The sequence below is a fragment of the Thermobia domestica genome, chromosome 17 (assembly GCF_964235325.1).
Source record: "Thermobia domestica chromosome 17, izTheDome1.hap1.1, whole genome shotgun sequence".
Taxonomy (NCBI): domain Eukaryota; kingdom Metazoa; phylum Arthropoda; class Insecta; order Zygentoma; family Lepismatidae; genus Thermobia; species Thermobia domestica.
The window spans coordinates 142,622,643-142,644,641 of record NC_137470.1 but is presented as its reverse complement, the minus strand read 5'-3'; the positions used below and the strand labels follow the sequence as shown (position 1 = coordinate 142,644,641).

Genomic DNA, 21,999 nt, shown 5'->3' with positions numbered 1-21,999 from the left:
AGCTCTGTAACGAAGTACAACCAATGAAATGGTTTCACATTTTCTAACACTATGAGAAATGCAAGGTATGAGTATACGATATATGGTATGTGAAGGGGGAAGGGGGTACGCGTCGGTTCCCAAGGCCTTTCAAGTACACTTAGAATCACATATCCACTCACACATGATAACAAACGCCTCCACAATGTGCGAGCGTTATTCCCACACATACTGGGACAATACTGTGGTGGGAGTGCGTTTGCACAATCTGTGCCACCCTTCCCTAAGGTATGAGGAGATCGTATTGGAGTCCCTGCGGATCTGCTTTGGGCAAGCAGGTGATGGCGTCTGGAGGCGTGGGTTCTCACGGGTTTGACACTCAGCTAGTTATGTCAATAGGTAAATCCTCTTTCCACTCTGCACACAGGAATGGAAGAGCCGCAGAAAGGAATTATGTAAGGATTTCATTTCTCCTTTTCAATCTGTCAAAAGAAACCTAATGTATAATGTTTGAATTGCGGCTATTGAAAAGTGGAACTATTATCATTTCAATAGAGTAAAAGAATGAACGATCTTGTTAAAAATCAACAATTTTTCAATTCAAGTGATTTTCGCGGAAGTTTTCCAAAGCCTGTATCAAGTCCTCTTCTTTCGATTAGTTAGAAACTTGGCGTAGGTGATAAACTCGATACGTGTAAAAACTTTCCATTCGGGTTTTCTCATAGTCGAGTTATAAAATTTTCTTCCACGTAAGAACAGTAGATTCGTCCTATTTTATGAATATATTAGTCCCATTTTTAAGGTAAAATTTACAACTAAATATGTAAAATTTTAATCAAAAATTGCTCTATTTGAACTATACCACTTATTTTGAGAAATGATTTATTTATTTATCAATTTGTTGGATTATTTTATGTGAATTACTATCAGAAGGCCCATATTTTTTACAGAAAGAATAAGATTTGGTGAATATAAAATCAAAAGCTTGAATATTATACATGTTCTACCCTTTCGAAAATACTGCGACAAGTGTTCGTTCATAATTAAGGAAACGTTTCTATACCAATATTCACGCCATCCACTTAAGCAAATTCTCACACTCATCATTCCCCCCCCCCCCAAAAAAAAAAAAGAGAAAATAAATAATTGGAATTTGGAATATTATTGTAATTGCTCTCTGTTCCCCGGAGCGGAATTTTCGAAAACACTGAAACACATATCCCGTGATTTTTAATTGAGTTTATGTAACAAACTAGTTGGCTAGCTGGGGGATCCTTCCGTAGACCCCCGCGTTTCCTCGGCCTACGGCTTTGCACCTCTTTAACGCACCACAATTCCACAGAATTTTAAGTTTCCTCTTTTATTTAAACTATCTAAAAAATAACATTTTGTATCCCAAGAAAACGCAGATTTAAATAACATGGAAATTTCTTCATTCCCCTTTAGACTCCTTATAAACTAAAAATATTCACTTTTGACAATTTTCTTGTGTCTTAATTCCGGAATGCTACAATTATGCCAAATTTCATCATTCTAATTCTGTTCGAAGTGCCTAAACATATTGTGGTGTAGAAGACGTCCCATATAAATAACATGGGAAAGATTGTTCAGTTCCCAATAAAACCACATTTAAGATGGAAATTTTTATTTTTAGAGATTTTGTTAAGTGGTCCTATCGAAAACCTACAAACATACCAAATTCCAAGTACCTAGAACATGAGATTATAGGTCCAAAAATGTCCTATTTAAAAATGGGGAATTTCTTCATTCCCATTAGACAACCTAAAAATTAAAAATATTCAGTTTTGACAATTTTCTTGTGTGTTACTCCCGAAAATATACAATCATGCCAAATTTACTCATTGTATCCCTACAGGAAGTGCTCAATAATTTTTGGGTGTAGATGTCCCATATAAATAACATGGGAAAGATTTTTCAGTTCTCCATAATACCACTCTAAAGTTGGAAATTTTTATTTTTAGTGATTTTGTTAAATAATCCTGTAGAAAACGTACAATCATACTAAATTTCGAGTTTTTGTTCCAATTCCAAGTATCTAACACACCAGATTGTAGGTAAAAAAAAAAAAAATTAAAAAACGTAATTTTCAAAAAGTTAGGTGCTGTATCTTTCATAACTAATTGCTGTAAGGAAAACGCTTTGATTTATAGTTCAACTAGCTGAAATACCCATTCTATGTAAACAATCCATATAAACAAACTGAACAACGAAAGAAAAAATATCGGCCATTTTCTACTACTTTTACATATCCCAGTAAACGCCCCCTGAGACCCCTGTTTCGAATTTTTTAAAAAAAGCCTCTGGCCCCCAGCTGATGGAGGCTGTACAGGTATTTGGAAGTCAACATCTGTGGGAGTATCATCATTCATATCAGCGACAGCGAAAATTATGGATTTGACACTAATCTCGGTCGTTTTGGATTATTTATACATGTTTCGGTAACCTCCCCTCTCCGGTGAACCCCGGCACGCAGCCGAATGGCGTGAATGCAGAACTTAACGCAATCAGAGTGTCACCATTGATCTTATCAAGCGCGAAAACTATGAATTTGACACTAATGTCGATCATTTTCTACTATTTTTACATGTCCCTGTAAACGCCCCCCTGAGACCCCTGGTTCTTAAAAAAAAAAAAACTTGGTCTGGGGCCTGGACCAAGGTAACGGTTACCAAAATTTGGTAACTCTCGGTCCACTTGTCTGGTCCCCAGGCTGCACACACACATACACAGAGGCAGAAAGACACACAAAGGAACTATTTTATTTATATTAGATTATGAAATAAAAGATCATATATGAAATAAACAGTGAGCTCACAATTTCAATTTGAAAACTGTCGGGAGTTTCTGCTAGATTCTGTAGAAGCACAACAGAAAGTAATTCATATGTAGTCCTTCCTATGTTTACAATATAAGTCACTCCTCAGAAACAAAACAAAATTAGTGCTCCAGGTGAGGCTTGAACACACAACCCCGGCATAGCTCACAAATGGTGTCTTATAAATACCGTGCGCTAACCGATTGCGCCACTGGAGCACACGAGCTCTAACCGCTGACAAGTCCGTTACTCGCTTTTTACGTAATTTTGACATTTTAACCAATTACGTTTTTTCTGTTTCCTACAACAAACAGTTGAAATGTTTGTGTTGTTTGGTTCTCTTTTATTATTTCAATAGGGAGACTTTTAGACTAATAGAAAGAAATATTTCTCGTCTAATAAAGGCAAGAAACAAACATGGTTGGCCCTAGGCAATTTGCCGGCCTGTGCGATAGCATCATTTGCCGCCCCAGCCCCTTTCTCTACGAAGAACAAATCTGAAAAGCCACGATTTTAAGTATGCTACTTCATCATGAACAACGAAGGGGAAGGAAAAAGCACTCGCACTCAGAAAGCCTCAATCTCAATATATCAGTCTGCAATTCCAGTGCAACTAACTCTTTTATCTTTATTTCTTGATTTTCTTTCTACATCTGTTAAAAGTTCAAAGAAAATAAAAACGTCGTTTCCATCTTCAATGATAAAGAACTTGCTTTTAACAAAGACAAGACTAGTTTTCACATCAAAACTGTGATAATTAACTAAATGGAACAGGTGTTTGCTACTGTTCGAGAATTGTGTTCTTGTATTTGACAACAACCAAACAGTTCATACTGGGATTTGTTTGACGATTTGCTTTAGCACTGTCTATGTGACCTTAAACTAATGCAACCTAAACATGATTTATGAATGTAGTATTCAAATAAAAGTTCAGCTTAGTAAATTTAACTACCATCATCATAAATTGTGTCTCCAACAAGAAATATTTATTTTAAATAATATAGTTATGACAGATTTTGCTCTCCCTTGAAACTTGCCACCCCATTCAAATGCACGTGTTGCAAACACGGTAGAGACAGCTTTGAAAAAAAAATGTCTACATAATTTTGTTTAGTAGTTGTAGTATCGTCTCATTAGTATGATAAACAGTATCACGAGATCTAATATGACTTTTAAACTGCAACTGTGATCGGCTAGCGCGTTCGTCTGTTAATCGAAAGTCTAGTGATTCGCCTCCACCTGCAAGCGAGTGGCATTTTTTTTATGTTTGCTTGTGGGTTTATTAAAAAATTTTAAACCTTATTTGAAAATTCATGTAAACTACTGTTTCGTGTTATGTTTGCTTTCTTTCGAAACATTTCAGCGAGAAGATAAACGTTAATGACATGAAGTAGGTTCATAATTACTTTCAAGATTCGTAATTACTTTACTTTGAACATCGAGGCTATGAAGCAGAGCCCTGCACGGGCCGGGCGCGACGGTTTGGTTCTGTGGTTTACCCGGCCTGGCCCTATCCGTTTCAAGTATATCAAACTAGACCGGGCCCTAACCGGGCCGGGCACATTCCGGGTCGGACACAATTATCATAGGGCTGAACCGGGCACGTGCATTTCCAGGCCGAGCACTGTGAAAGACTTATCGGAAACTAATGTTGTCAGCCTATGTTGTTAATCGTAATGTGTTTGGGAAACTGATTCTTTATTCGAGACTGCAAAGTACTGTACTACCAAGGACGTAGCCAGAGTTCTGGGTCTGCGAGACCATATTTGCAAATGAAATAACACACACACACACACATATCTATCTATCTATCTATCTATCTATCTATCTATCTATCTATCTATCTATCTATCTATCTATCTATCTATATATATATATATATATATATATATATATATATATATACACAAAAATAATTGTGTGTGTGTGTTATATTGTGTACTCACGATAATTCGCTGAATCGGGCAGCGCGGCAACCGCGGATAATCAACACGAAAAATCGTATGGAGAACTCACCAAAAATTGTTTTAAATTAAACTTTAACTACTCTTTCGGGGGGTTAGAAGAGAAAAGTGAACCTCTCATACGAAATGCGATAATGAAACAACAATTTAAAAACTATGTGTTAATAGTGTTGTTTATTTATGCAAGGACATCCAACTAGAACATTAAGAAACGCAATACTTCATATAAATACTTTTTGATACATTTGTACAGGGTGTTTCAAAACAGCACCGACAACGTTTGGGAGGTAATTCCTGACACCAAAATAAGGCAAAAAGTATACACCAACTTGGGTGCACAAATGCTTCCTTTCAGAGTTATAGGCTGCCAAAAACATGAAAAAAATGAACTTTGAAGGTCCATATCTCCAATACTATGGGAGCTACCGTAGTCGGGTCAATACTTCACTTACGAACTACTATATGCCCAAGTTTCATAATTCTGTGGTACTTCCACAACAATTTTTATAGATGTACTTTGTGAGTACTTCAGATTATATGCACGCAGCCAAATTTCCTCTATAAAAATTGTGGAAGTATCGCAAGATTCTGAAACTTGGATATTTGGTTAAAGCACATACTAGTTCCTAAGTGAAATCTTGAACCGACTACGGTAGGTCGCATAGTTTTTGAGCTATGGACCTTCAAAATTTATTTTCGGCAGCCTATAACTCCGAAAGGAAGCATTTGTGCACCCAGGTTGTCTTATCTTGGTGTCAGGAATCACCTCCCTAACGTTGTCGGTGTTTTTTTGAAACACCCTGTATATACTGTACATTTTTGCCTTGTATCTTTATATACTTTGTAGCTTGAGAAATAGTTACAAATAATATAGTACGTAATAGGTAACAGGTAATACATCAACTACCCTAAAAAAAAAAGTGACAAGACTTCCATGAGGTTACCTAAACTGAACACACAAGCTCTCATACTTATATTTTTGCGTTAAAATGTAATATTCTACATAGTTAAAGAAACATTATAGTCTATATTAGACTAATAAACTTCAATATAATTTCAACTGACTATCGTGTAAATTTAATAAGCATTAACAAACTTTAGCATTTATTAAATATCTTGAATACCTTCATATACATTTTTATTGTTCACAAAATCGTTAACGTCTTTCTTGCATCTCAAACATATGAATATTAAAGAGGCCTACAATACTTGAACGTCCGTAAGCATAAGAAATCTAATCAACGAAGTACATATAAAATAATAATTGGTAAAATATTGGTCTAATATTACACCACCACTTTTTATGCTGTTCTTGCATCCATCTGACAAGGATATGCCACATTGCATTTACAAATTACTTGCTGGACACAAACTGTAGCGCATCTGCGACGACTTTCTGAATAGGCCTATGTCAATAATTTTATCTTCTTCAGGCTTAGAGGCTATCTCTTGTTCTATTTCAAGTGCGGCTAATGCTGATGTTCTCTCCTGACCATACTTACAACGAAGATATGATTTGATCATTGGCGTATTTAGGGGGGCTCCGGGCTTAAGCCCTCCCCCCGAAATTGTATTTACTATATTAAAGTAAATTACATATCTTGCAGAATTTTCATATTTCCAGGACTAAAGTTAGCAAAGCCTCCGAAAGAAAATCGTAAATACGCCACTGGATTTGAGAGTCTTATGCATGCTGAAAGAACACTCACAAGAAGCTGATAACACAGGTAGCGTCAAGACTATTTCCAGCAAATTCGTAATTTGGGGGAAAATTGCCTTGGGCAGAACAGCTCGCAGGTCCGAGATATTTGTAATTTCTTTCTCCATAAGAGATTCTACGTAATTTTTACAATAATGAATTCAAATTCAGAAAATCTATTTCGAATTGCGTAGCAAACTCTTCTATTGCCTCCTTCATCAAGAACAGTTTTGTTTTAGGATGACATGCCACCAATCACATATATATTTTCCTTGCAGAATTTTCTGACAAACTCGTTAACAATGTTGTCATCATTCTCCTAAATTTTCCAAATAAGTACAGATAACGATCACTAAAGTTCATAATTGACTGCTTAAGAACATGTTGGCCCTAATTGATATATCACGTGAGTACTTTTCCATTTCAAAAAAAAAAAAAGATCAAAATGGCGGATTTCAAAATAGCGGCGGAGGTTCCTGATCTACTTTGCCCATTTTTCTCTTGTCAATATGTGAAATTACCACTGTTTGAATTGTCTATCTTTCACTATTTTTACGATTCAACAGTTTATTTGATGTATTTCCCTAACATAACATAGCTCTTCTCCCACCAAATTTGACCCCCTCCCCCTCCGTTCCTTATGGCGCTCAGCCGCTATAATTTTGCACATAAAAATATTTTCACAAACTCTATCAGGTGCACTATGTCTCATCCTGTATCTCAACTCATCCATTTGGCCCCTTTACTTGTTGGTCGGTTATAAAAAGTGCATTCGCATAGATTTTTAGCCCTTGGTACCTCAAGGCGACTATAAGGCTGGAATCACTATGGGCTGGAAGAACCTAGCAATGTTAAAAGTGACGACTCCCAGCCCCAAAGGTACTGATCTTATACTCAAATTACCGTTCACTTAATGTTTAAGAAATAGGCTATAAATTGGTTTAAAAAATAACATTTTCTTAGAAGTACGAATAATTTCAGTTTAGTATGGATAATTTTTTCATTTATTGTCGGATAAAAACAATTTGTAATATAATTTTAAATAAATATTTCAGTGTGTCAAACCAAGATTTGGGGGAACCGGTGCCTCCTGTGCCCCTCCCTAGCTAAGTCCCTACATTTCCCAACAGCTTTCCAACGATATGCTACTTGATCCCGTTACAATTTGCAAGTTATGAGTTGGACCCTGCCTGAGACCCTGTGGGTGACCCTGGGACAACATTTTCCACTTTGATGCGTTGTACTTTTGAAACGATGACAAACGTGTTTTGCTGTTTTGGCATCTGTCTCACCGTTTGCGATTTCTAGGGGTGGCAACGGACTTTCTGGACACCCTGTATATGCATATAGCTCGTACAGTATACGAATTCGGAAAATTTTTATTACAGTTTTGTAATAGGTATTATTAGTGCTTTCGATTGGTGTTTAAGCAATCTTCCACTTCGATATATAATCTCCCTCTCTTCCTTTGTCAGTGACAAAGTGTTCATCTCTGGTGCGTGGGGTTCCTGGTTAAATTGCAACTCGCACCATGTGGGCTTTGTGGTGGACAAACACTGTGGGAGTCGGTTTTCTCGGTTTTGTATTTCCTTCCACTTTCTTCATTCCACCATTCCATTCAGTCTCATGATTATCATTTCCTTTAGCCTATACGGTTCATGCCTGTTTCGCAGATTCCTGTTTCTCCGAAAGCCTTAGGCTATGAAATTATCGCACACGCAGACAGTCGGAATTCCAGTTTGGCCGAATCCCGTTTGGCAGAAAACTAGTTAATGGGAAATTTACGTACAGAAAGGGATTTTTCCTATCTAAGTCTTCATTTTCTCACGGTTAATTTATGCAATGTTGCCAATTTTAATGTCCACCGTCGAGTGTTATATTCAATTTAGATATTGTTAACTACAGATTATTTCTTTTTTCCTTTCCAGGAAACTTCTAAATGAGCTCTTTCGTGGCTAAGCGGTTAGCGTACGCATATTTGCCGAAGGAGACGGAGGTTCGATTCCCGGCGGGAGCTCATGTGGTTCGGATTACATGTTAATCAGTATGTCCCGTCTCATACAGCCTTGTTGCTGAAAGGGACGTTAAACTGAAAAACTCAACGCAAACTTCTAAATTGATTGTGCTAATTCTTGATTCTCACCTTTCATTAACTTTTAAATAGAAGCATATAATTAAAGTTTTAATTTTGCTTACCATTTTCCTGACTTGCCCATCCTCAAAGAATATCTGTGATTGTACATTTTTTTTTCATTTATTTATACAGATGTGTAGACATTATCAGAATCTACAATCTTAATCCCGTCCCGTATAAGATATGGCGTTCCCAGGAGCACACTATTCTGGAAAGAAAGAAAAAATGGGGAGGGAAGGAAGCAGCCTGGGACCTGTATGTCAGGTACCATCCGGCATTTGCCTGGTGTGAATGGGGAAAGCCCAAGAAGAACTTCATCCACGATAGCTAGCCTGAAAAAGCTGTTACACCTTTTCGTCCGAGTGACTCCACTGGAAATCAAACCCGTAAGGGGATATACTTTTAACTACTAAGGGAACATTATTGGCATTCTTCAAGTAGATGTCATTTAAAAATAATTTCATTTCTCTGTTAGTAATAGAACATTACTTACATCATTTCTCTATCATGAAACAGCCAATATAATTTTTAAGAGATGAAATTCCACACAACACATTCTCTCTTCAAAGGAGTTCTCAATAACATTTTTTTTTTTTTTTTTTTACAATTCATTCGGCCGGTACTGGAAGTTTATAAAATATGAATATTTACGAGGAAACGGTTTTAAGTGTAAACAACCGATTTGGCTGGGGTCGGGATATGCGTTACGGGAAACCAAAGTAGGAGACACGTATTTTGGCGTTTGGGCCCATACGCAGAAATTTCCGAAATACAGGACCCCAAAGTGGCCCTAAATGCTATAACTAGGAAACGAATGACGTTACTTGTACACAACCGGTTTGGCTGGGATCCGGATATGGGTATTATAAGCCCAAGTCGAAGACATGTAGTTTATCTTCCGACAAAACCTGACAGGGCGGCAAACTTTACTTCCGCCACTGTGCCCGGTTTCCTGACAGCACACGTATCGATTAAATATTAATGTTCACTCTCTTGCACAAAAGTGTACCGCCCGGTCTCCGCACATCCTAGCCATAGAAATACAAGCGAAAAACGCAAACATTCTTTCGCTCCGTTGACATCCTCGTGGTCAGCAGATCCCCCTCGACGGCTCGTTCCAGCTGAACATCTGTTCAGAATTGCATGGGTACCACATACGCCAACTTCATGGCCTTATTGAAAATCTACCAATATCGGACCCTGTACATTCGACATTCCTTTTTGTGGGACCTAACAACAAACACAAGTCTCATACCTTTGGATATATTATAACATATTCCAACCCAGGCCAACATTCTGCACCAGTAACGCCATTCGCTTCCTAGTTATGGTATGTAGGGCACTTTGCGGCCCCGTACTTCGGAAATTTCTGCGTATGGGCTCAAACGCCAAAATACGTGTCTCCTGCTTTGGCCTCCCGTAACACATATCCTAACACCAGCCAAATCGGCTGTGTACAAGTAACGTCATTCGCTTCCTAGTTATAGCATGTAGGGCCACTTTGGGGCCCCGTATTTCGGAAATTTCTGCGTATGGGCCCAAACGCCAAAATACGTGTCTCCTACTTTGGTCTCCCGTAACACATATCCGGACCCCAGCCAAATCGGTTGTTTACCTCAACTGCAGGGTAACTGCACGCAGTGTAAGGTTTCAAATTTCCGTCTGCTATCGTATAACGGAGAGTAATTATAGTTCCGAGTTATTTCATAGTAAACATACGTAGGTATGTACAGCACTATTCATTAGATTCAATGGTGCTCTCTCATTGCTGTTCTGAGCAATTAAAAAAAAAAACGCGTGTCATAAACTCCTTTTCCCCTATGTTTTGCAAAGAGTCTAAATAGTTTCATTAATTTGTCCATCATACAGTCAATCTTACGAAAAGCCAGCATTTCCTCTCTTAAGTATTTGCAGTAGTCAATAATAACCTTCATTACTTCTCGATGATGATTTACAAGTTCATTATTTTGCACCATAAGACTTGAATCAATTCGATTTCCTGCTAACCATTATATTCTTGCAATTTGACATTCCAAAAGGTGTTTTGATACCTTAAAGAGCTCTATATTTTTAGAAGCATTTTTTTATCCATTCTTTGTATCCCGTTGTAGACCATATAATCTGATTTCTTGGTAATGCAAATAGCATACAATGCATGCAGAAAGCCGCATCTTGAGATTTATTGTAGGCCCCAAATTTTCGTTTTTCGTTATTATAATGTAATAATTGAGTGAGTAACTAGTTTTTTTTTTGTCTTTGCGTGAAATGACGCAATTAAAATTAATTTAAATTAAAAAAAAAAAAACTCAAATTTTAATGACGATATTGGTGCCATTTCCCCCCTTGTGGGCACACATAACTGTAGATACTTCCGTTAATTTTCATTAAATCTTTTGACACAAAGTCGCAAGAAAAGATATACGTATTTCTGTAAAAAGCCACCATATTAAAAGATTTTGCCAGAATCATAATGATTTTAATGCACAACTGAGACGTTGTACATACTCATTTTTATGCTAAGTTTGGTTTAGTTAATAACTAGGAGAATTCCCATTCTTCGCACGGGAGGAATACGTTTTATTTTGGACATAAAGAGCACCAAAACTATCACGAGTCAACTTAGGGACTCCAGAAACTATGAATTCGATACTAATATCGGAAGTTTTCAATGATTTTTACCTATCACCATCCCGCCCTTAGGAGTAGTAATGGGACTGGATTTGAATTTAAACGGTAATGGAAGTGTTACTGTTCATCTCAGCGACCCCGAAAACTATAAATTCAACAGTAATATTGATCATTTTTATGTATCTCCCTCCTTCCCCAAGTTGCACCTTCAAAGTGAAATGATAAAAACTACCCCACTCTCGAAACTCATCCATGTTGAAAATTTCATTGACATCAGTCGGGTGGTTCAAGAGTTATTAAGTTACAAACACAGTAACTTTCATTTATATATATACAACCTAGCTGGCTAACAAAAATTCTAGAGGATGACGAACTGAAAAATTACATAGAATTGTTCACTAAATTTCTGATATGAGGGTTTTTGCAGTAAGTAGCGTTGTAAAGAACTGTTTCTTATATAAAACGCACTTAGAAAAGTCGGTTTCTTTTATTGTTAGACCCCATATCTAAGAAATGGCTGCAATATATTCATTTCTTTTTAAAGAAGTTCTTTTCTGATGTATTCTCTAAGAAATGAATAAAAAAATGTAACTTTTCTGTACATTTCTATACCATTTCTTCCGAGTTCACCCTTTTATCTACTGTACTAGGTGCTGGAAAAAAGATTTGTTATATATTTTTATTCTATTAAGGTTGTGGTTAAAACCATTCAGTTAAAAAATATCAATAATAATTATATTTTTCTTGCTGGGTCACTACAATGAGAATTAGTATTATGCATTAGAAAAAAATATACATTTTATTATCCTGTGATTAATTTTGTGCCCTTGCAGAACCCTGGAAGTAAAGATGGGCAGGAGCGAGTTCGAAAGAGTTTTCTTTGAAACTCGACGCGACGCGAAACAGACATTTTTGAGCGCAACTCGAGAACTCGGCTCGAAAGATTTCCTCCAAGTCGACTCGAATTCGGGTCGAGTTTCGAGTCGAATCGCGCCAAAACGAGCCAATTCGAGCTGAACCTTGTGTGTAGTTCCAAGTACTCTTTTCAAGTATTCTACATAGATAATATAATGATACCACTACTACTAGAAATTATTATTATTATTATTATTATTATTATTATTATTATTATTATTATTATTATTATTATTATTATTATAAACATGAAAGATAAGGGGTTTGATTCTGAATACTGAAAACTAGTTGACTGTCGATCTCGGTCGTCGAGAAGTCTTCAGGAGACAAAGACATCGGTCACGAGGTTCTGGGTTTGAGTTCCGGATAAGCAAGTATTCGATCTCGAGACGAAAATTGTTAAAACTTATAGGGCGCCGGCCAAACATGTTCAAAACTGCTCGACCCGGGTTTAGGGTTGTCAACGGCTCAAGCGGCTAGGCTCATTCACTATCAAGCCGAACCGAGAAGTGACCCGAACCAACAGCTCACCCAAGCGAGCTGGCTCAAACCTATGGCTCATCCGAGCAGAACCGAATTAAGCTGATTGCTCATCCAACCGAGCCAGTTCGAGCCACTGACTCAGTTGATCTGAATGGAACCGAACTGATGGACTCGTTTCAAAGGAGCTGGCTCGAGCTGATGGTTCATTTGATCCGAGTCGGTGGCTCATCCCAATCGAGCCTGCTCGAGCATTTCGCTCAGTTGAACTGAGCCGAGCCGCTTGACATCACTACCCGGGTTGGACTTCTGTTTGGGCTCAAAAATTCGACCAGCAATCATAAGAATATTTTTAACAACACAATCCTTTTATCTTGTCAAGGAAGTACCGAAATGATATCGAATAATAAAGCCATTATTGATCGCCTCTCTTCCTGGCCGTCTTAAATACAGTTAGTAAGGAATAACAATTAATCAAAAGTTATTTCCTATAATTTAGAAATTTTGTGGAAAAAAATAAAATATTTTTCTATGCTTAACACTAAGTGGAGTGTTTTGTTCCCTCAATCAATCTAACCCTCCATGAAAATTGACAACACCGCACAAATCAAGCTACAAAAAAATTAGAATTTGCTGGGAAAAATCCGCTTCTGAATATAAATTTACTATAACTAGTTTTCGGCTAAACATGAATTCCTGATTCGCCGAACATGGCCGCCTGCCCAGGTGTGCGACAATTTAGTAGCCAGAAGCATCCGGCGAAACAGGAAGACACGAGCCTATACAGCATAATCGTGGGACGTAAACTGGAAAATTTCATTTGAGAGAAATCTTGTGAAATCATAATTGTCAGTAACCACTGCTCCTTGTACAGCGGTGGACACTTCCAAATGGTACAGCCATATGGAGATTTACGGCTAAGGTGTACCATTTAGAAGTGTCCACCGCTGTACTGTTAAAGCCATGAAGAAGAGAATTTGGAATGACAGATGATTCCGTCTGTTTACATTGACACAGAAGTTCAACATTTCGCACGTACAGTATAAAACACTGTGTATGACAAATTGAACTTACAATGGATGTTTAATGCTTTCGATCCGACGAGTATTTAAATTTGCTGTACTCCCTGTTCGGTTCTTTTCATTAAAAAAAAAAATCTCGCTACCCTTATGCTGTAATTGATTCAAAACTTCACAACTTGAGAAACTGATTCCGTTCTTTCTATTTTTTTAAACAAAATAAGTTGTGTATCTTATACTGTCTTAATATAGTAAGTCTGTTAAGTTTGGTGCTTTTCGGTGTGATCTCTAACATATTCTAGCCGAAGTTCAGTCTGTGTTAAATAAACCACACTGAGAAAAAAAAATGTAGGTGGCGTACTTAAAAAGATAGGTTACATGCGTAATTCCTGTAGTTTTTGGACAACGTACAGCAGACGTATAACTGAAAACGCATGTTTTATAATACTTTCCGTATAAGTGTTTCATCTATACGTACTTTCCGTATGAAACAATATAAGCGGTCAGGATTTCACATATAAATGGACGTATATAACATACAGCTGACGAAGGTAACATACGTATATGCATGTGATATACGGAAAACTGTTAGATGTCAGACATCCTGCAACGGCATAATGTTACATCTAAGGGCAGTGTGTATGTAGCATATGGATAACGTATGTTCTATACTGATTTCTGTACTAAGCAAGAGGATTTCATATATTTGTACAAAATACCTCTGTCCGGAGAACGGAATTTCTCTTCCAAAACTACATGCATGCAAAATTTCAAATTCCTGCATCAACCGGATTTTATACAAGTTGATCTAGCTTTATATATATACACAGTGGCGGATCCAGGATATGGTCAATGGAGGGCCTAAACCATAGTTTGCCGCTTTATCCAGTGTAAAGCAGGATTGGAGACCATTTATCCAGTGTATACCTGAACGTCAAGAGGGCCCGTATAGCCCACCTTGGATCCGCCAGTGCATATATACACACACACACACACACACACACACACATATATATATATATATATATATATATATATATATATATATATATATATATATATATATATATATATATATATATATGAACTAGTGTGTCCTATCAAAAAATACATCTTTTAGTATCCTGTGGATACTATTTTTGTAGAGGTAGTTGGTATTTAGTTCAAGTGATATGCCCGTAGCCAAACTCCCTCTATAAAAATTGTTGCGTGAGTACCTTAAGATTCTGAAACATATATTTCTGGATAGCGCACATATTAGTTCCTAAGTGAAATCTTGACCCGACTACGGTGGGTTCCATAGTATAGGAACTATGGACCTTTAAAGTTCATTTCTTAACATTTTCGGCAGCCTATAACTCCGAAATGACGGGTTTCTGTACCCAAATTGGTCTATACTTTTTTGTATTATCTTAGTGTCAGGAATTTCCTCCCGAACTTTGTCGGTGTTATTTTGGAACACCCTATATATTTATTACAGTGGAGTTCCGCTAATTCGAACTAATAAGGACCGAACCCTGTTCGGATTACGTGATTGTTCGGATCAGCCGCAAGAACAGTAAAATCGCGGTTTGAATTGGGAGAACGGTCTATTATGTTGTAATACATAGCGTATAGTATTTCAAAACACATTTCCTGACTACAGTACATATACTGTACTAGAAAAATCTTTAATATGTTGGATAAACTTGATGCCTTTATTCTATTTCAGACTTTGTGTAATGTTGTAATGTGGCTTAAGGCCTAAATACAGGTATTTAAAAAAAAACATTTGTATTTAACGGAAGTTATCTTTGTTTTTCACGAAAATATGCAGAAATTTTCATTTATCCTTTTAGTTACTAATTTCCTAAAGCTGTGTATTTTCGACATAAATAAATAAATAAAATAAAATCCTCCCGAACCTGTTCGGATTAACCGGATGTTCGGATTAAACGTGTTCGGATAACCGGGATTCCACTATATATACTAGTCTTCGGCTAGAGTATGTTAGATTTTATACTGGGAAGCACCAAACTTAACATGCATACTATTAAGAGAATATAAGGACAATTATTTTGTTAAAACTAGAATGCATGGAATCAGTTTCTGGAATGGTAAAATATTTTCCTCGTCACTGTGTGGATTGTGTACACGCCTTTGGCGTGGGAAACCCGGGTTTCATTTCCGGCGAGAGCTCATGTGGTTCGGATTCCGCATTAAGCTGTAAGTCCACGGCTCATATGCTAAAGGAAACGAAGATATTAAGAGTGGATGAAATATAGTAAAATTTCTTAGTTTAACTTCCCACGATTATATCCTTTAGGCTAAGGGAGACGATGATTAGTGGTAAGTGAATGATGATGGAAGAATTGGTGGATTACGAATGTGGGAGGAAACGGGAGTACTTCGAGAAAACACATGGATACGAAAATGGTAGAATGAGGAAAGTGAGAGGAAACAGAGGAAGACCGGGAAAACACACGGATACATTGCATGTCCGCCACAAGCTCCACTTGGCACAAGCTGAGATCGAACCAAGAATTTCACGCAAAAAGATGAACGATCTACCACTAAGCCACTGTGGCCATAGAAAAGATTCCTCCAGGGGAATATTTCCAACACAGGGGAAATAGAAGTAGCACTGCCTAAATACTGGTAACCCACGCTGAACACGATTAGAGATATATTCCAAGGAGAAGTTACAGGTTAACTGGAGAGAGGTGAAATCGGTAAGATATTAGTCAGTTTTCTTTAATAAACTTGTGTCATCTGATATTGCTCCTTTGGCTACGCATTCAGCACCATAACCGTTTGTTTTTTTTTGTGTGTGTGAATTCTGCTCAGAGTTTATCGTTTACAAAAATTCATAAGTGGTCTCTGTATTATCTAATTCCCAAGTGTGTTTTCATGGAAAAGTTAGAACGATTTTAGTCCTTCATAACCTCGTTGTTCAAGAGAGTTTGGAATCAAATCGATCAATCAGCTATAAATATGTTCAAAGCAATAATGAATCCACTTCGTGGTATTATAGATTTGTCTTCTGACAGAGATGTTTCGAAAGAAAGCAAACTGTGACAAAACTTAGCTTTTATGAGCTTTGAAACTAGATTTTAAAATTTTACTCTACCTATAGGCAATCATACAAAACTACCACTCACTCCAGGCTAGGCTAGAACCACCAATATTTCGGTTAGCAACCGAACGCGCTAGCCGATTGAGTCACATTGAATACACGTATACATTTTTGCAATTAGTAGTAATCTTATTGAATTACGTGGTACTGTTTATCATACTAAAAAAAAAAAAAAAAAAAAACTACAACCTAGACCTATAACCAATAGCATGTGGACGTGTTGTTTATTGCTTTGATTAGGCGAGTAATACAGTAGATTCCTAAAATTCGGCACACGATAACCTGGCAGGGAGAGAAAAACTCGCGTGTCGCGTTAATTTTCATTATAGACAGATTTATGCGTTCATAAAGTATTTTTTCTGAGATCTGTCTTATCAGGTAAATTATTGTACAGAGTGTATTCATTAATTTTCATTTACATGTATAGAAAAGGCTCTATGGCTTCATAAAGTACATACTTTTCCTTTGTTTAAGGGTAATTGGACAGTTTATTCTCTGTTGTATTCTCAAGCAACATATACATACAAGCAACATATGCAATTCACCTGCTCCAGTGGCGCAATCGGTTAGCGCACGGTACTTATAATGCAGCATTTGTAAGCTATGCCGGGGTTGTGAGTTCGAGCCTCACCTAGAGCAGTAATTTTGTTTTCGTTTCCGAGGAGTGATTTATATAATAAACATAGGAAGGAATATATATGAATTACTTTCTGTTATGATTTTACACAATCTGACTGAAAATCCTGACGGCTTTCAAATTCAAATTGTGACGCCAACCTTGATTTCACACATGATTTCACCTTGATTTTTCATTTCATAATTGAACCATAAATAAAAGCGTTTTGCTTACAGCAATTAATTCATTAAATTTTGTTAATCTCTTTTAGAGTTTAGAACCATTCTTTAACAATTCCATCAGATAAATATTTGGATTTCATGGTACAAAGTCATAAGTCCTTGTGCTCAGTGTAAAACTGTTTCAGAGTAGTATATACAACTATGTACGGCGTATTAAAATGAAAAAAAAAATGAAATGAAATCGTTGAGTTCTACGTCCCACGGTTATGCCGGTTAGGCTAAAGGAGACGGTGATTATGAGAAATGAATGAAATGGTGGAATGAAGAAAGTGGGAGGAAACGGGAGAACCCCGAGAAAACCCACGCACACGGTGTTTGTCCACCACAAAGTTCACTTGGCGGGGGCTGAATCGAACCCGGGACCCCAAGCACCAGAGGTGAACGCTCTACCACTGAGCCACCGCGGCCCCCGTATTAAAATGAATTTAGATTATGTGGGATGAAACAAACCCACGAAATAAGAATTGTAGCACATGATTTCTAATCAGTTCTTAATCATCCCTGAAACATATTATATGCATTGCATACATATTTAATATCAACGCTAATCAAACACTTGGTCAGTATATCAAATATTTATTTACTGTTTGAATTCGTTCCAGGGAATCTACCATGGGTAAAATGTCGATCTTCTGGAAGCAATCCATTTGTTACTGGTCCACGAAATAACTTAAATACAGCCAAACAGATGAACATTCTGGCTTGTTTCCTGTGCTCTGACACTAAATGTTGTAAGTGATGGACATAATTCAAAAGTTATATCTCACCCTCTATGATTTAAGCAAACCAGTCACAACCATGTCGCGAGCATCAAAGAGAGTTCACTATGCGTTCCATCGACAGGTCTGTTAAAGTTCTTTTATTTTATTGGTTTCTTTACTTATACGTGTTTTAGGGCATTACCAGTATCTACCGCCTTAAGTCGGTCATGTATGAAGGATTTCGTCTCACTTCTAAAGTCTTTTTTATTTCAAGTGTGCCCTTGTTGGCGCTGCTGTCGATGTATGTTTTTCCGTACCTCCGAGAAAAGCTGCTGTGGTCGAGAGCCTTCAATAGTGGGATACGGACATGGTTGCCACATTGAATTATTTCATGGGCTTAGTTGTGCGATGTCTTGTTAGCCATTCTAAGTAGCGCACCATCTTCACTTACTAAGACCAAACGACTGAATGACAAATTGGCAACACAGACCAGGTCATTCACTTCTTTCCCCAAAGCAAAGGGAAGGTTTTCTCCTTAAGGGGCAGCAGGGGTGGGACCGAATTATGTTTCACATGTTTTCCGAGGGCACATTTGAAATGGAAGGGTTCTAGCATACTATCCGGGGAAAGGAGGAAGGAAGGGGTCTGGGATGGCAATACTTCATTATCATATGGTTTGCTAAGGTGTATTTGTTTTCGCTAATTTTCATGCTTATTTATGTAATTTATTATGCATATTTGAATGCTTATTTTATTGTTAGATTGCGCTTACAAATTCACGCTGCAGTTATAAACTAACTCACGCATATGGTTAAGGCAAATAAACTTTCAGAGGGGTTGACATTTATTTTCATAACATTTTCATTGCACCGTCTCTTGCAAAATTCGTACTCGCAAACTTGCGAATTATCTGACCTCACTATTGTACGGAGGCTCTTTCTGTGGCAAAGAAAACTGACTAAATTAGAGGTTGAGCGCTCTCCTCTGGTGCGTGAGATCCTAGTTTCGTTCTCAGTATGCACCAAGTGAGCTTTGTGGTGGACAAATACCGTGTGCATGAATTTTCTCGGGGTTCTCCCGTTTCCTCTCACTTTCTTCATTTCATTCATTTCTCATCATCACGCCCATAATCGTTGGACGTAAAACAAAGTTTTTAATTTCATTTTCAGAATTGGCTAAAATTGGTCAATTCAGCTCGTTCGGGGGTCGTTCCGAAGTTACTGAGGAAATAGTATGTGGGATATGTGTTCGAATTTTTGCTAGGAACTCTACTTAGTATTCTCGACTCCATAGTATATACAGGTCAAAACCCCTGGGGGAGCTCGGCGTAGATTTTTCTTTGAAGAAGCACATTCTAGAGTGCTTACATGATAAATATATTCTGCCTTCGAAGGTTCCGTATCCCCCAACATTGAAAATATATGAATTCACCACTGTATATGCATTAACCAAGTGTGTGAATCTTTAAATTTGCTATTATATATATATACATATAATCTAACCTGTATTTATCAGTTAACCAGGCAGTGATCATAATTTAATCTATGCTGTAATAGAATATACAGTAGAACTTCCCTGAAGGTAGAACTTAATGAGCAAGCAAGCTAAAAGGAAAGGAATATGATTGTTTCCCCTCTTTTCGTTCCATAAAGTTGTCCAATAAAACTTAACGGCTCAACCTGATTAAACGTACACGTGCACGGCCCCTCATAGTGCTTCTAGATGCGGTTCGACGTACATGTATACGTCTCGTGAAATAGTACGAATGATGCGCATTCTGTCCTCTGTTGCTTTGCACTGAACCAAAACGCATGCCATTCAAGAGTAGACTGTAATGTGCTGCCATCTGTTTGTTTTCCTTCTTATTACATGAAACTATGTTCAATTTTGTGATATTATTGAAAAATTGCAGTTTTGGTGATTTAAAATTACCGCCTCCTGCATCGACTGATTAATATTCAACTCCCAGCTCGGAAGGGGGGTTAACAGTGTCTCTCATTAAATACAAGTAAATCAGACAAATTATAACGCCTAAACTGCGACTTCGAGAAAGAATTGGATACACTGCAGCAGTGAAACCCTTCGAGTTCCTGTCCCTGCACACCTAACCAATATCTGCGATGAACACAAAGCTGGAGTCCTCAGCTGAGATTAGCACTTGTAGGTTGGTCGGGCTATACGCAGTCATGTCTCATGTATTTGTGCAAAAAAAAAAAAAAAAAAAAATAAAAAAAAATAAAATAAAATAAAATAAAAGAAAGGAAAAGAAATAAGAAATGAAAATTTTAAAGCTTTCGAGTTCTTTTCGTTTGTATGTTTGTTTATTGTAAACTAGCCTAAATTACATACTGGGTTAAAATAATAAGAAAAAATAGTAATATGTTCCATTAGACAAGCTCTTTTACATATATATACAGAGTGTTCATTTATTATGTATAGCCAAAATCCACTGGCGAAATCCTCACACCTAAGCAATAAAAAAGATTCATATGAAGATAGGGCGAAAAACGCTTTGTCTCAGAGTTATGAGATGCCGAAATCGAGACAATTGTAACTTTGGGGCTGCCTAGCTCGAAAACTATGAGAGATATCAACGGTGGTTAAAGAAATATTAGAGGAACTAGTACACTGTCTATCCAGCTAACCATGTTTCAGAGTTGGGACGTATCGGCGCAACGGATTTTATAGAGGGAGCTGTGGTATAGATTTCGCTCTTCCACCTCTCTCTCTAAAGTCATGTGCGCCGATACAATCCAACTCTGAATCATAGGTATGTAGATAGAGAGTGTGCTAGTTCATCTATTATTTATTTAACCGCATTTGATATCTCTTATAGTTTATTTATTTATTTATTGCATGTTGAACACAACAGGTATATACATACCCATTGACAGTGTTCAGTAGAATACATAAATGAATACATAATATCTGTTCTTCATGCTAATTTATGCAGTCAAAGTATTTTTTTTATTTGTATATCAAATATATCTACTGTAGGGCACTTTATTTGGACATTATTACATATTGTGCACATTCTCCTAATATGCGATATATTTAATGCATTAGTACGCTAGCCCAGCTAGGTAGCCTCAAAGTTACAATTTTCTCTATTTTGGCATCTCATGACTTTGAAACAAAGCGTTTTTCGACCTATGTTTATATGCACATTTTTTATTGTTTAGGGGTGAGGATTTCACCAGTGGATTTTGTCTACATAATAAATGAACACTCTGTATATATATATATATATATATATATATATATATATATATATATATATATATATATATATATATATATATATATATATGTGTGTGTGTGTGTGTGTGTGTGTGTGTGTTTAAAAAAAACAGACAATGTTTGGGAGGTGATTCCTGACAAAAAGATAAGACAAGAAGTATAGACCAACTTGCGTGCACAAATGCTTCCTTTCGGAGTTATAGGCTGCCGAAAACATGAAGAAATGAACTTTAAAGGTCCATAGCTTCAAAACTAAGGGACCTACCATAGTCGGGTCAAGACTTCACTTAGGAACTAATATGTGCCCTATTCAAAAATACATGTTTCGGAATCCTAAGGTACTCACGCAACAATTTTTATAGAGAGAGTTTTGCTACGGGCGTATAATTAGAAGTACTCACCAACTACCTCTATAAATAGTGTTGCGAAAG

General features: G+C 37.1%; 2 non-coding genes across 2 annotated transcripts; one reads left to right on the top strand and one right to left on the bottom strand.

Moving 5' to 3' along the window:
- Positions 1-2,941: 2,941 nt before the first annotated feature.
- On the bottom strand, positions 2,942-3,033 carry TRNAI-UAU (transfer RNA isoleucine (anticodon UAU)). The gene is given in 2 exon segments: positions 2,942-2,977; positions 2,996-3,033. It is a non-coding gene; the product is annotated as a tRNA-Ile (tRNA).
- Positions 3,034-17,316: 14,283 nt separating this feature from the next.
- TRNAI-UAU (transfer RNA isoleucine (anticodon UAU)) lies at positions 17,317-17,408 on the top strand. Its single transcript is given in 2 exon segments — positions 17,317-17,354; positions 17,373-17,408. It is a non-coding gene; the product is annotated as a tRNA-Ile (tRNA).
- The last annotated feature ends 4,591 nt before the right edge of the window (positions 17,409-21,999 follow it).